This window comes from Lucilia cuprina, chromosome 5 (genome assembly GCF_022045245.1).
Source record: "Lucilia cuprina isolate Lc7/37 chromosome 5, ASM2204524v1, whole genome shotgun sequence".
Lineage (NCBI taxonomy): Eukaryota > Metazoa > Arthropoda > Insecta > Diptera > Calliphoridae > Lucilia > Lucilia cuprina.
In genome coordinates this window covers 9758094-9771395 of record NC_060953.1, presented here as the reverse complement: position 1 = coordinate 9771395, position 13302 = coordinate 9758094, and the positions used below count along the sequence as shown (strand labels likewise).

Here is a 13302-nt window from a genome sequence, read left to right as displayed (position 1 = left end):
AATTTTTGTTTTTTGAAAAAAAATTTTATTAAAAAAACAAAAGAAAATTTTAAATTTAAAAAAGAAAATAACTTTAAAATAATTAATAAAAACAAGAGAAATATTTCTAGAAATCCCTTCCAAAAAAGGACAAAAGTTGAATAACTTCTACACGCATACACACACATAAACACTTAATAATAAGTCCACAAGTAATACTATTTGGTCGCCCACTCTACCCAAAAACAAAAAAAAATATTTTATTTTTTTGTTTTTTTTTTCTGATTACACGCGTGTTAGTTAATAATAACCGAAATTTAGCAATAACAACAACAACAACAAAATCTAACAAAAACAAAAGCAAAAGTTCTGCTTTATACCCTTCCCATAAACACGGAGGGCTTTCAACGAAACGTCATCATTAACATCATCATCATCATCACAGCAAATTAGTGAGAAAGAAAACAAGAGACCTTTTACTCATTTCCAACAACAAAGAACACAAAAAAAAGAAGAAGAAGAGATAAACTTGTTCTTTAGCTGTCAAGCAAAAGGAAGAAAAGAAGTGGAAAGGAAACGTTTAAACCTTAAACAAAAGTAAGTTTACTTTAGGAATCTTTTTGCTTTTCTATTTTGATTCTTCATATTCTTTAAACATAAAAGCGGGTGGGCGAAAAGAGAGAATCAAAACAAAGCATACACTTTTACATGAAAGCATGCATACATACACACACACACACGCAAAGGCAAACATTTGCAAACTTGCAAAAAAAAAAAAAAACGAAGAAAAAAAATAATAAAAAATAAAAACAAATAGTCCATATTTAAAAATAAATAAACTAATAATAACAAATAGTAACACACATGTTCAATAAATTATAATAAAATGAAAAGTGTGTATCTTAATTTAAAAACACATGTTTAAAAGAATGAAATCGTGTTGTTGAGTTAAACCTAAACAATGTAGGAACAATATTGAACGTTTCTTTATCAGAGATACAAGCCGAGACGTCTGAAAACGGCGGCGTCTGGCCGTCGTTAATATTTAGCAAGCCTCGCAGCCGCCATCTTCTTTCGACTCAAAAGCTAAGCCGGTTTTTTGGGAAATATTTGATTTTGTCTGGGAGAGAAAGAATACCATATCTCTCTTGAGGAGTGACGCCCTCCCCCCGGGGCATGTTATCCTTGATAACAGATCCCATCTAGGTGTATTGCAATCCGGGGATAAATAGGTGCCGGGACAATAAATTGGTGTTAACAGTTCACTGCCTGGTAGTGGCTGTGGGGAAGTCAATATTTCGGGATAAGTTCGGTGCTGTTGAGTTGAGGAGTTACTGTGGGACTAAACGTTAGAAATGTGTTGGTATTAATTGTACATGATACGGTAAGAATGTGGGGTTTGCGGGCCTCACCCCACCCGTATACCTACAATAAATGTGTCGTATGTTTTTCTCTTATGAATGTGTCGGATAAATATGAAGTGTGCTGGATTGTCTGATAATGGATGAAAGTTATCATATACAAATGATACCAGTGTATCCCTGTGAGTAAAAATAAAGTCTCGACTTATATGATAGATTCGTATTTCGGTCTACCGGTTACGTCTCTAGGTACTGTTGCGGAATCAACAGAGACCATCCCATCTGCGTGATTCTCGTGGATCTCGGAAATTAAGCAACGGGGCAGTAATGGTCAGAGATTATATAGCTTAAGTACTCGAGCAAAGTGTTTGTATATGGACGGGCTCAATCCATTTACAAAACTTGCAACCTGCGTGTAAGTTGCACAAAGGGGCTCACCCAGTAGTTGGAAAACCACCACCGGCAACACGCCGGGCACTCACGTAAAGCACTTTCACTTCTCTCGCGGAGTTTACCGTACTCAGAAACTTGTTTTGTTTTGTAGAGTAGTGGTGAGTTGTTTACATTTTACTCACTCAGTGTTTGGAAAAGTGTGATAGGGCAACACGCCAGTTACTCACATAAAGCACTTCGACTTCTCTCGAGGAGTTTCTCGTATTCGGGAAACTTGTTTTGTTATTCTTCTCATTCGTACAACAAATAAATCAATACAATTTATACGTAGTTTCTGAAACAAAAGTTTCTATGTGTGGATATTAAGGAAACTTCAAAAGAGAATTAAGAAAAGGATTCTCAACAAAAGTTTCCAAGTGTGGACCAGGTCTAAAGACTGGAGCTGCCACCAATTTGAATTCTTATAGCAAATTGAAAAGAGTTGCCACATAATATTGAGTAGAGTAGTTTTATTCAAAATTAGAAAGAGAAATTTGAATAATTATTAAGAAATGTTATGAATATGAAGTTAGAAGAGACGAAGGATATCATAATGATGCAATTAATCATTATTATTTCCAAAGATAGAGAAACTAACGAGAAATAGAAGAATTGTGAAGAAATGTTATGAATAAGAACAAAAGTTAGAAGATTCGAAGAACCAGTTTAAGAGAAACTTCAAAAACTAAAGCCGTCGAATATCGAAGAATCTCGACTTTCTGGACTCTTGATGTAAATTCTTTAAAGCTTCATATAAGCATAACTAGTGGATACTTTGCGATTAGACATATGACAGATCAGAAAGGCTAACCAGTTTACAGTTATTGCAAAAGTTGTTCTTTAGATGTGAAGAAGAAATTCTGAAGTCAAATTTCGATTTTACTATAGAAAAATAAACGTAGTCCCTCAGTTTGGACTTTTTTCAAATTTCGAGGGTCCGTGCAACCAAACGGGTATCTAAATTACCGAAATGGACACTGAGTGATCTTAAATCTAACCTTTCCTAACGAAGGTAAATTGAGGATCTCGATCTTTCAACCATTATTGATTCCAATAGGATTGCAGGATCTTCCTTAGAGTTTGGGGAAATTTGTCATGGATGGATGTCTCAGAAATCCGCTCATACTATCATTTACTATGTTTACTGCTGTGTTCTTAACAATGACCATTCGACCTGTATTTTCCACAAGCTCTAGCATTGAAGTTAGGTCGAAGATCCTTTAGATTCTATAAAACTAGAGCTTGTTGTGAACTCCTTAGGAAAATGTTAATGTATGAACCGAAAACTCCTTTCTGACAAGCTCGCTTATATATAAAGTCTATAAATGGTATAATCGTCCATGTTTAAGTAGAAACCGTTTATTGCGTTTCCGAACATTCGTATCTATAATGATAGTCATGCTGCTAAGAAATCGGTGTGTATTTAACATCAAAACAAGTCCATTCATGACGGACAACTATAAGAAACTGATGAATACATTCAATAGTACAATTGTAGGGAATACGCCGATGATGTTGAAAAAGTCGGTTATTGTATTTCATAAATATTCAAATATAGACTTGCGACATGCGTATCTATACTGCTAAGAAATTGGTGTGTATTCCACATCAAAACAAGTCCATGAATGTTGAACGACTATAGAAAAGCTGATAACTACATGCAGTAGAAAACCTGTAGGGTATAGCCGATAATGTTGAAGAAGTCCTCTATTGTTATTCATAATCATTCAAATATCGCCTCTTCGTAAAATGTTCTCAGCTCCACCTAAAAGGTTAATAATAATCGTCAAAGTTTCTGAAATAAGAAAGAAAACATCTCGAAACAAAAACAATAATGAACATCTACTGACGCAGTATAAATGTATTAGTATTAAAGTTAATTTTAAATCAACAAGACAATTGGTCTGTCAAAAAAAAAAACCGAAAACAAAATAGTAAACGCAAACAAACATTAAATACAATGGAAGACATGCATATGTATTATGTCATGACATAAATAAATTTCACTATATTTCTCCTTGTTTCTCAATAACAATTTCAAATAATACTCAATTAACGTTTGAATAAATAACTAATAATAATAAAAAATATTATTTACATTTCTTGTCATTAATATTTAACATTAAATTGACCAAATTTCTTATAAATAAATGTAAATTTAATAAAATATTAAAGATATTGATTGATCGACACAATGTCGATTTGTTTAACAAAATATTTTAAATTTTGGAAAGAGTTTAATGCGTTTTAACTAAAAGTAAACAACAAGAGTAAAGTTCTATTTTGTTTTCCTTTTTTTGTTTACAATTCTGGCAGGAGTTGCTTTAAAGGACATTAATATTATATATAACAGATTATATAGGTTAATATATAATATAGATTACAAATACAACAACCAATGACGAAAAAGGTGCGTAAAACATTATTACGTCGTTTTTATTTCGCATGGAAAATTTCTTATACATTTAAGGACTCTATGACATTGGTATTGGCTATGTGGCTACATACAGTCTACAGAATTCTATTAAGGTAGAGTCAGGACTATACTTTAGTAAAAACTGTAGACTAGAATATAGATTATACTGAAGACAAGACTATAGACTACACATAAGACTAGACTTAAGACTAGACTACAGACTGGAATATGGATTAGATCATAGACTACACAAAAGACTAGACTATTGACTAGACTATAGACTAGACTATAGACTAGACTATAGACTAGACTATAGACTAGACTATAGACTAGACTATAGACTAGACTATAGACTAGACTATAGACTAGACTATAGACTAGACTATAGACTAGACTATAGACTAGACTATAGACTAGACTATAGACTAGACTATAGACTAGACTATAGACTAGACTATAGACCAGACTATAGACAGACTATATACTAGAATATAGACAGACTATAGACTCGACTATAGACTAGAATATAGACCAGTCTATAGACTAGACTATAGACTAGTCTATAGACTATAGACTAGACTCTAGACTAGACTATAGACTCTAGACTAGACTCTAGACTAGACTATAGACTAGACTATAGACTAGACTATAGACTAGACTATAGACTAGACTATAGACTAGACTATAGACTTGACTATAGACTAGACTATAGACTAGACTATAGACTTGACTATAGACTAGACTATAGACTAGACTATAGACTAGACTATAGACTAGACTATAGACTACACTATAGACTAGACTATAGACTAGACTATAGACTAGACTATAGACTAGACTACAGACTAGACTATAGACTAGACTATAGACTAGACTATGGACTAGACTATCGACTAGACTATCGACTAGACTATAGACAAGACTATAGATTACACTATAGACTACACTATAGACTAAACTATAGATTAGACTATAGACTATAGACTAGACTATAAACTCGACTACAGACTAGACTATAGACTAGAATATAGACTAGACTATAGACTAGAATATAGACTAGACTATAGACTAGACTATAGACTAGACTATAGACTAGACTATAGATTAGACTATAGACTAGACTATAGACTAGACTATAGACTAGACTATAGACTAGACTATAGACTAGACTATAGACTAGACTATAGACTAGACTATAGACTAGACTATAGACTAGACTATAGACTAGTCTATAGACTAGACTATAGACTAGACTATAGACTAGACTATAGACTAGACTATAGACTAGACTATAGACTGGACTATAGACTAGACTGTAGACTAGACTATAGACTAGACTATAGACTAGACTATAGACTAGACTATAGACTAGACTATAGACTAGACTATAGACTAGACTATAGACTAGACTATAGACTAGACTATAGACTAGACTATAGACTAGACTATAGACTAGACTATAGACTAGACTATAGACTAGACTATAGACTAGACTATAGACTAGACTATAGACTAGACTATAGACTAGACTATAGACTAGACTATAGACTAGACTATAGACTAGACTATAGACTAGACTATAGACTAGACTATAGACTAGACTATAGACTAGACTATAGACTAGACTATAGACTAGACTATAGACTAGACTATAGACTAGACTATAGACTAGACTATAGACTAGACTATAGACTAGACTATAGACTAGACTATAGACTAGACTATAGACTAGACTATAGACTAGACTATAGACTAGACTATAGACTAGACTATAGACTAGACTATAGACTAGACTATAGACTAGACTATAGACTAGACTATAGACTAGACTATAGACTAGAATATAGACTAGACTATAGACTAGAATATAGACTAGACTAGACTAGACTATAGACTAAAATATAGACTAGAATATAGACTAGACTATAGACTAGACTATAGACTAGACTATAGACTAGACTATAGACTAGACTATAGATTAGACTATAGACTAGACTATAGACTAGACTATAGACTAGACTATAGACTAGACTATAGACTAGACTATAGACTAGACTAGACTATAGACTAGACTATAGACTAGACTATAGACTAGACTATAGACTAGACTATAGACTAGACTATAGACTAGACTATAGACTAGACTATAGACTAGACTATAGACTAGACTATGGACTAGACTATGGACTAGACTATAGACTAGACTACAGACTAGACTGTAGACTAGACTATAGACTAGACTATAGACTAGACTATAGACTAGACTATAGACTAGACTATAGACTAGACTATAGACTAGACTATAGACTAGACTATAGACTAGACTATAGACTAGACTATAGACTAGACTATAGACTAGACTATAGACTAAACTATAGACCAGACTATAGACTAGACTATAGACTAAACTATAGACCAGACTATAGACTAGACTGTAGACTAGACTATAGACTAGACTATGGACTAGACTATAGACTAGACTATAGACTAGACTATAGACTAGACTATGGACTAGACTATGGACTAGACTATAGACTAGACTACAGACTAGACTGTAGACTAGACTATAGACTAGACTATAGACTAGACTATAGACTAGACTATAGACTAGACTATAGACTAGACTATAGACTAGACTATAGACTAGACTATAGACTAGACTATAGACTAGACTATAGACTAAACTATAGACCAGACTATAGACTAGACTATAGACTAAACTATAGACCAGACTATAGACTAGACTGTAGACTAGACTATAGACTAGACTAAAAACTAAACTAAAGACTAGACTAGAATACGATGACTATACTATACACTGTAATGTAGACTAGACTTTAGATTAAACTAGATGGTAAATTAAACTTTGAACTAAACTATAGTCTAGACGTTAGTTACGGCTAAACACAAAACTATCGACTAGACTATAAACTCTATAGACTAGGATACACAATAGTTTTCATTCCAAAGTTCTTTTCCATTCACGAAATTCCTCTCCGTGTATAGACCTAAATATTTATTGCCTTTTTGTAGCTTTCTTTCAACATCAATTCATTTTCAAGTTGTGGTGTCGCCTCTATTATTGTTGTTGTTGCTGCTGCTGCTATAATTTTCTTAATTTTTCTGTTTTGTTTTTTGTGGGGGTGATTATGGAGCTAATAAAATGAGCGCGTGTCTGTGTACAATTTATATTTGTATGACATTGGATGCCAAAATAAATGTCATGCAGAAAAGAACAATTTCTATTGCTGCCGCTGCTGCTTCTTATTATTTTTCTGCTTCTTCTGCCTCTTCTAACGACTTAAGTCAAAATAAACAAAATCACAAGAATCACACAACAACAATAATAAAAACAAAATCAAAAAAAATTATATATATCACAACAATTTAAGAAAGAAAGTAACAAAATAAAATAAGAAAAAAAAAGGAAAATTACCAAAAATAATCTGCAAAGTTTACGTATTTACAGACAAAAACAAAAAACGCAGATTGAAATCAAAATACAACATTGTTTTTTATTATTTATTCCTTTATATACAGAAGAAATACTTTTTTGTTCTTAATTTATTGATTGTGGGGAGAAAATCTGCTCATGTGATATTTTGCTTTTCAGAAATCTTTGGCAATTTATTATTGATTTAAGAGAAAATTTTTAATAATAAAATTTTGTCATAAATTGTTTTTTTTGTTAAGTGTAAAAATAAAAATTATTTAAAGACAAGTATTTTTATGTATATTTTTCTAATATCTTAATTTTATTTAGTAAAGTTTTTATTTCCATATGTTTTTCTTTTCTTCTATTTCCGGTTGTTTGAGCTCGTTACAAACCATTAGAATTGTATTGGTTTTGATTTTGTTAGTAGATAATATGTTTAATTTGTTGTCTATAGTCCAGTCTATAATCTAGCCTGTAATCTAGTCTATAGTATTCTATAGTATTCTATATCATTCTTTATAATCTATTCTATAGTCTACTCTAATAGCATAGTAATTAATCTAGTCAATAGTTTAGTCTGTATCTATTCTATAGTCCAGCCTATAGTACAGTCTATAGTCGAGTCTATTCTAGTCTGTAGTGTAATATATGGTCTAGTATATATCTTAGTATATATTCTAGTCAATTGTCTAGTCTATAGTCTATTCTATAGTCTAGACTATAGCATAGTGTATATTCTAGTCTATACTGTAGTCTATAGTCTATTCTGTAGTCAGACTATAGTATAGTCTATAGTGTAGTTCATATTCAAGTCTATAGTCTAGTTATAGTCTATTTTATAGTCAAGTCTATAGTCTTGTCTATAGTCCAGCCTATAGTCTAGTCTATAGTAGAGTCTATAGTCTATTCTTTGGTCAAGTCTATAGTCTAGTTTATAGTCGAGTCTATACTAGACTGTGTAGTCTAGTCGTTTAGTCTGTAGTTTATTATATAGTCTAGATTAAAGCATAGTGTATATTATAGTCTATTCTATAGTCAAGTATATAGTCTAGTCTAGTTTATAGTCAAGTTTATCGTCAAGTCTATAGTCAAGTCTATACTATACTATGTAGTCTAGTCTGTAGTCTATTCTATAGTGTAGTCTTTAGTCTAGTCCATAGTCTAGTCAATAGTCTAGTTTATAGTCAATACCAGACTATGTAGTCTAGTCTGTAGTCTATTCTATAGTGTAGTCTTTAGTCTTGTCCATAGTCTAGTCAATAGTGTAGTCAAAGGTGTAGTATTTAGGCTAGCCTTTATTAGAACTAAACTAGACCTGAACTAGACCTGAACTAGACCTGAACTAGAACTGACCTAAAACTGAACTAGAACTGAACTAAAACTGAACTAGAACTGAACTAGAACTGAACTAGAACTGAACTAGAACTGAACTAGAACTGAACTAGAACTGAACTAGAACTGAACTAGAACTGAACTAGAACTGAACTAGAACTGAACTAGAACTGAACTAGAACTGAACTAGAACTGAACTAGAACTGAACTAGAACTGAACTAGAACTGAACTAGAACTGAACTAGAACTGAACTAAAACTGAACTAGACCTGAACTAAACCTGAACTAGAACTGAACTTGAACTGAACTAGAACTGAACTAGAACTGAACTAGAACTGAACTAGAACTGAACTAGAACTGAACTAGAACTGAACTAGAACTGAACTAGAACTGAACTAGAACTGAACTAGAACTGAACTAGAACTGAACTAGAACTGAACTAGAACTGAACTAGAACTCAACTAGAACTGAACTAGAACTAAACTAGAACTGAACTAGAACTGAACTAGAACTAGAACTAGAACTGAACTAGAACTGAACTAGAACTGAACTAGAACTGAACTAGAACTGAACTAGAAGTTAACTGGAACTGAACTAGAACTGAACTAGAACTGAACTAAAACTGAACTAGAACTGAACTAGAACTGAACTAGAACTGAACTAGAACTGAACTAGAACTGAACTAGAACTGAACTAGAACTGAACTAGAACTGAACTAGAACTGAACTAGAACTGAACTAGAACTGAACTAGAACTGAACTAGAACTGAACTAGAACTTAACTAGAACTGAACTAGAACTGAACTAGAACTGAACTAGAACTGAACTAGAACTGAACTAGAACTGAACTAGAACTGAACTAGAACTGAACTAGAACTGAACTAGAACTGAACTAGAACTGAACTAGAACTGAACTAAACTGAACTAGAACTGAACTAGAACTGAACTAGAACTGAACTAGAACTGAACTAGAACTGAATTAGAACTGAACTAGAACTGAATTAGAACTGAACTAGAACTGAACTGAACTAGAACTGAACTAGAACTGAACTAGAACTGAACTAGAACTGAACTAGAACTAGAATTGAACTAGAGCTAAACTAGAACTGAACTAAATAAGTTCTGAACTGCTCTAGTGTAGTCTCCAGTCTAGTCTTTAGTCCGATCTCTAGCCTAGTCTATAGTCTAAAATTCATTCTAGTCTATAGTATGGATTAAAGTTTAGTATATTCTTTAATCTAAAGTCTTATCAATTGGTTAGTATTTATCCTATGAACTGAACAATATTGTGTAAAATTTTAACTTTTGAAAAGGTTTTACTACAATAAAATAAATTTTCAATCGTTTAGCAATAAATTCTAAAACGAGATAAGATTTTATGTTTTGCCGATAACATTTTTTTTACTGCTAATCATTTGCAGATTTTAGCATTTATTTTCTGCTTCAATTTAGAACACTTATAAATAGAAAACACAGAGATTATACATTAAAAATATGTTATCACTGAGGATTGTGTGGGGTCTATGTTCGTTAATGGTGGAGCCTAAGATAAGGTGTTCAAATATGTATATAATTGTAGTGTAAATACAACAGGGTGATTTCTTTAGAAGGTTGTTAAATATGTTATAGCTGTTATAACATATTTAACATATATAATTAAGTTAAAATTATACCTAAATGATATTTCTTATAGAAACTATGCAGAGTGGGAGAGACACATCCTTCCATTTAGAAATGGGCGTTTTATGCTCCTTACCTCTTAATCACTCGTTTAAGTAACTTCGCTTTACGTTCTTTTTTGTTGACATTTTAAAATATTTATTCAATTTTCTATAACTTATTCCTAATTTTATACACAAAATGTCAAATGTCACATTGACAGCTGTTCTAGTTGATTAACAATAAATACAATGTTTAATTTAAAAATATTTCATTTTCTTTAGCAATGAACCGAACATTTTCTGGTGTTTTACTTTTTCGTGAAAGAATATAAAATGAATTTCAGCAGCAAATAAATGAATGACTAACTAAGGTCCATTAAATATAAATAAATCATCTAAACGTGCGATAAGTTCAATTGATCTCTTATCATTTGTCAATCGAATAAAAAACGACAACAGCAATAATAATAAAAATATCATTGTGGTTTTTAAAATTTAGTAAATTGTTGAAAAGAATATAAACATATGTATAACTGAACTAGAACTAAACTAGAAATGAACAAGAACTGAACTACGACTAAACTAGAACTGAAATTGAACTAAACTAGAACTGGACTAAAACTGAAATTGGACTAAACTAGAACTGTACTAGAAATGAACAAGAACTGAACTAAAACTGAACTAGAACTGAACTAGAACTGAACTAGAACTGAACTAGAACTGAACTAGAACTGAACTAGAACTGAACTAGAACTGAACTAGAACTGAACTAGAACTGAACTAGAACTGAACTAGAACTGAACTAGAACTGAACTAGAACTGAACTAGAACTGAACTAGAACTGAACTAGATCTGAACTAGAACTGAACTAGAACTGAATTAGAACTGAACTAGAACTGAACTACAACTGAACTAGAACTGAACTAGAACTTAACTAGAACTTAACTAGAACATAACTAAACTGAACTAAACTAGAACTGAACTAGAACAGAAGTAGAAATTAGCTGTAGCAATCTAGTCTTTTATACGAAATTTAGTATTGACTATATACTAGTTATTGCCATGGCTATTGTCCATTATAGTGGTGTAGGGTGTGAACATTCCGTTAAAATTTAATTTTGTTTGTAAACATCTTAAATCGGCAGACCGTAGAACAACTGTCAGGAGGGTTTTTACTCTTTAAAGAAAAATAATACGTTTTTTTTCGGTGAACAAAAAAAAATAAACCGCAGTTTTATGGCGTCAAGTATCTGCTTGTTACTTACACTTTTACACAAAAGTACGAATGCACAGATGCATCTTTCTTTCTATACACATATGTATGTATCTTTCTATCTAGCTACCTAATTGCAGGCAGCATCTCGATACTTTAAAGCTGCATTATGTATACATATTTACATAAATGTATTTGTTTGTCAGTGCATGTGTGTTTTATTTTCTACCTCTAGTGTGATTAAATTGGTACTAAATAAAATGCACTTTTTTCGCTAAATGTTAATTTCGACATGGTTTTCTGCCTGTAATTTCTTATCGTCCGCTTAACCCGCATTCATCATCATCATAATCATCTGGCATATACTTAGTCAGTCTGTGTTTTGAATTTTGAAAATACAACACTTTTTATTTTATTTTATTTTTTTTATTTAATTTTATTTTCAATTATATTATCATTGTATATGCCAAAATCAAAACAAATCAGTGCACATTTAGACACCGGTATAAACAAGTTTGTAATTTGTTTTTATTTTATTTTTAAAATTGTCGCATTAAAAAAGTATTTTTAATCCGTTAAAGAAAATTACAAACTTGATATTTTTCTTAATATAATAAAATTTGTTTTTATCAAAACAATATTAAAAAATACTATAAATTAAAGTTTTATTAAAGTTTTGAAAAAAACTTTTTTTAAAAACGTTAAAAAAATCTTGTGAAAATTACATAATTCTATTAGGTAAATAGTGCAAAAATTATATTATTAAACAGTGAAAACTAACAGTTAAAAATTTTAAATTATAAATAAAATTTGTGAAAAAAAAAATTGTGAAGGAAATCAAATGATGTCTACATATTTTTCTATTAAGCAAGACACTCCCCTTGAAAAAAAGGGGTGTGATATATCCAAATCATGTGTGATAAATGTACTTAAAGAAACAATTAAAAAATAAAAATATTTATTCTAAAACATTATATAGTCTGAAGAACAAACGGAAAACTGACAAAATGTTTATAAAGAAATTTTAAAGGATATATGCAATATTTTATCAAATAACCTCTGATGTTTGCGAATCTGTTTTAAACGAATTTAATAGATCTTATCCAATGATGTAAGCTATTCGCGAATCAGTTTTGATATGTCTTCAATACTAAGTAAATACACATTTTAATTAAATGAAAGGATTCCGTTGTCTTATTTGTGTTGAACTCATTTCAACTGAACTAGAACAGAACTTGACCTAATCTAAAACTGAACAAGCCTAAACTAAGAGAAGTGAACTAGAGCTCAAATAGAATTGAACTAGAACTGAATTAGAACAGAACTAGAATTGAACTAGAACTGAACTAGAACTGAACTAGAACGGAACTAGAACTGAACTAGAACTGAACTAGAACTGAACTAGAACTGTACTAGAACTGAACTAGAACTGAACTAGAACTGAACTAGAACCGAACTAGAACTGAACTAGAA

The 13302-nt window shown here is 31.4% G+C and overlaps 1 protein-coding gene across 1 annotated transcript in view; it reads left to right on the top strand.

Moving 5' to 3' along the window:
• Positions 1–13302, top strand: part of LOC111676361 (glycogen-binding subunit 76A) — a 22884-nt gene continuing 9582 nt past the window's right edge. The window contains exon 1 of the mRNA XM_023437268.2: positions 1–576. The gene's annotated coding sequence lies outside the window, so the exon portion shown is untranslated. The remainder of the gene's footprint in view (positions 577–13302) is intronic.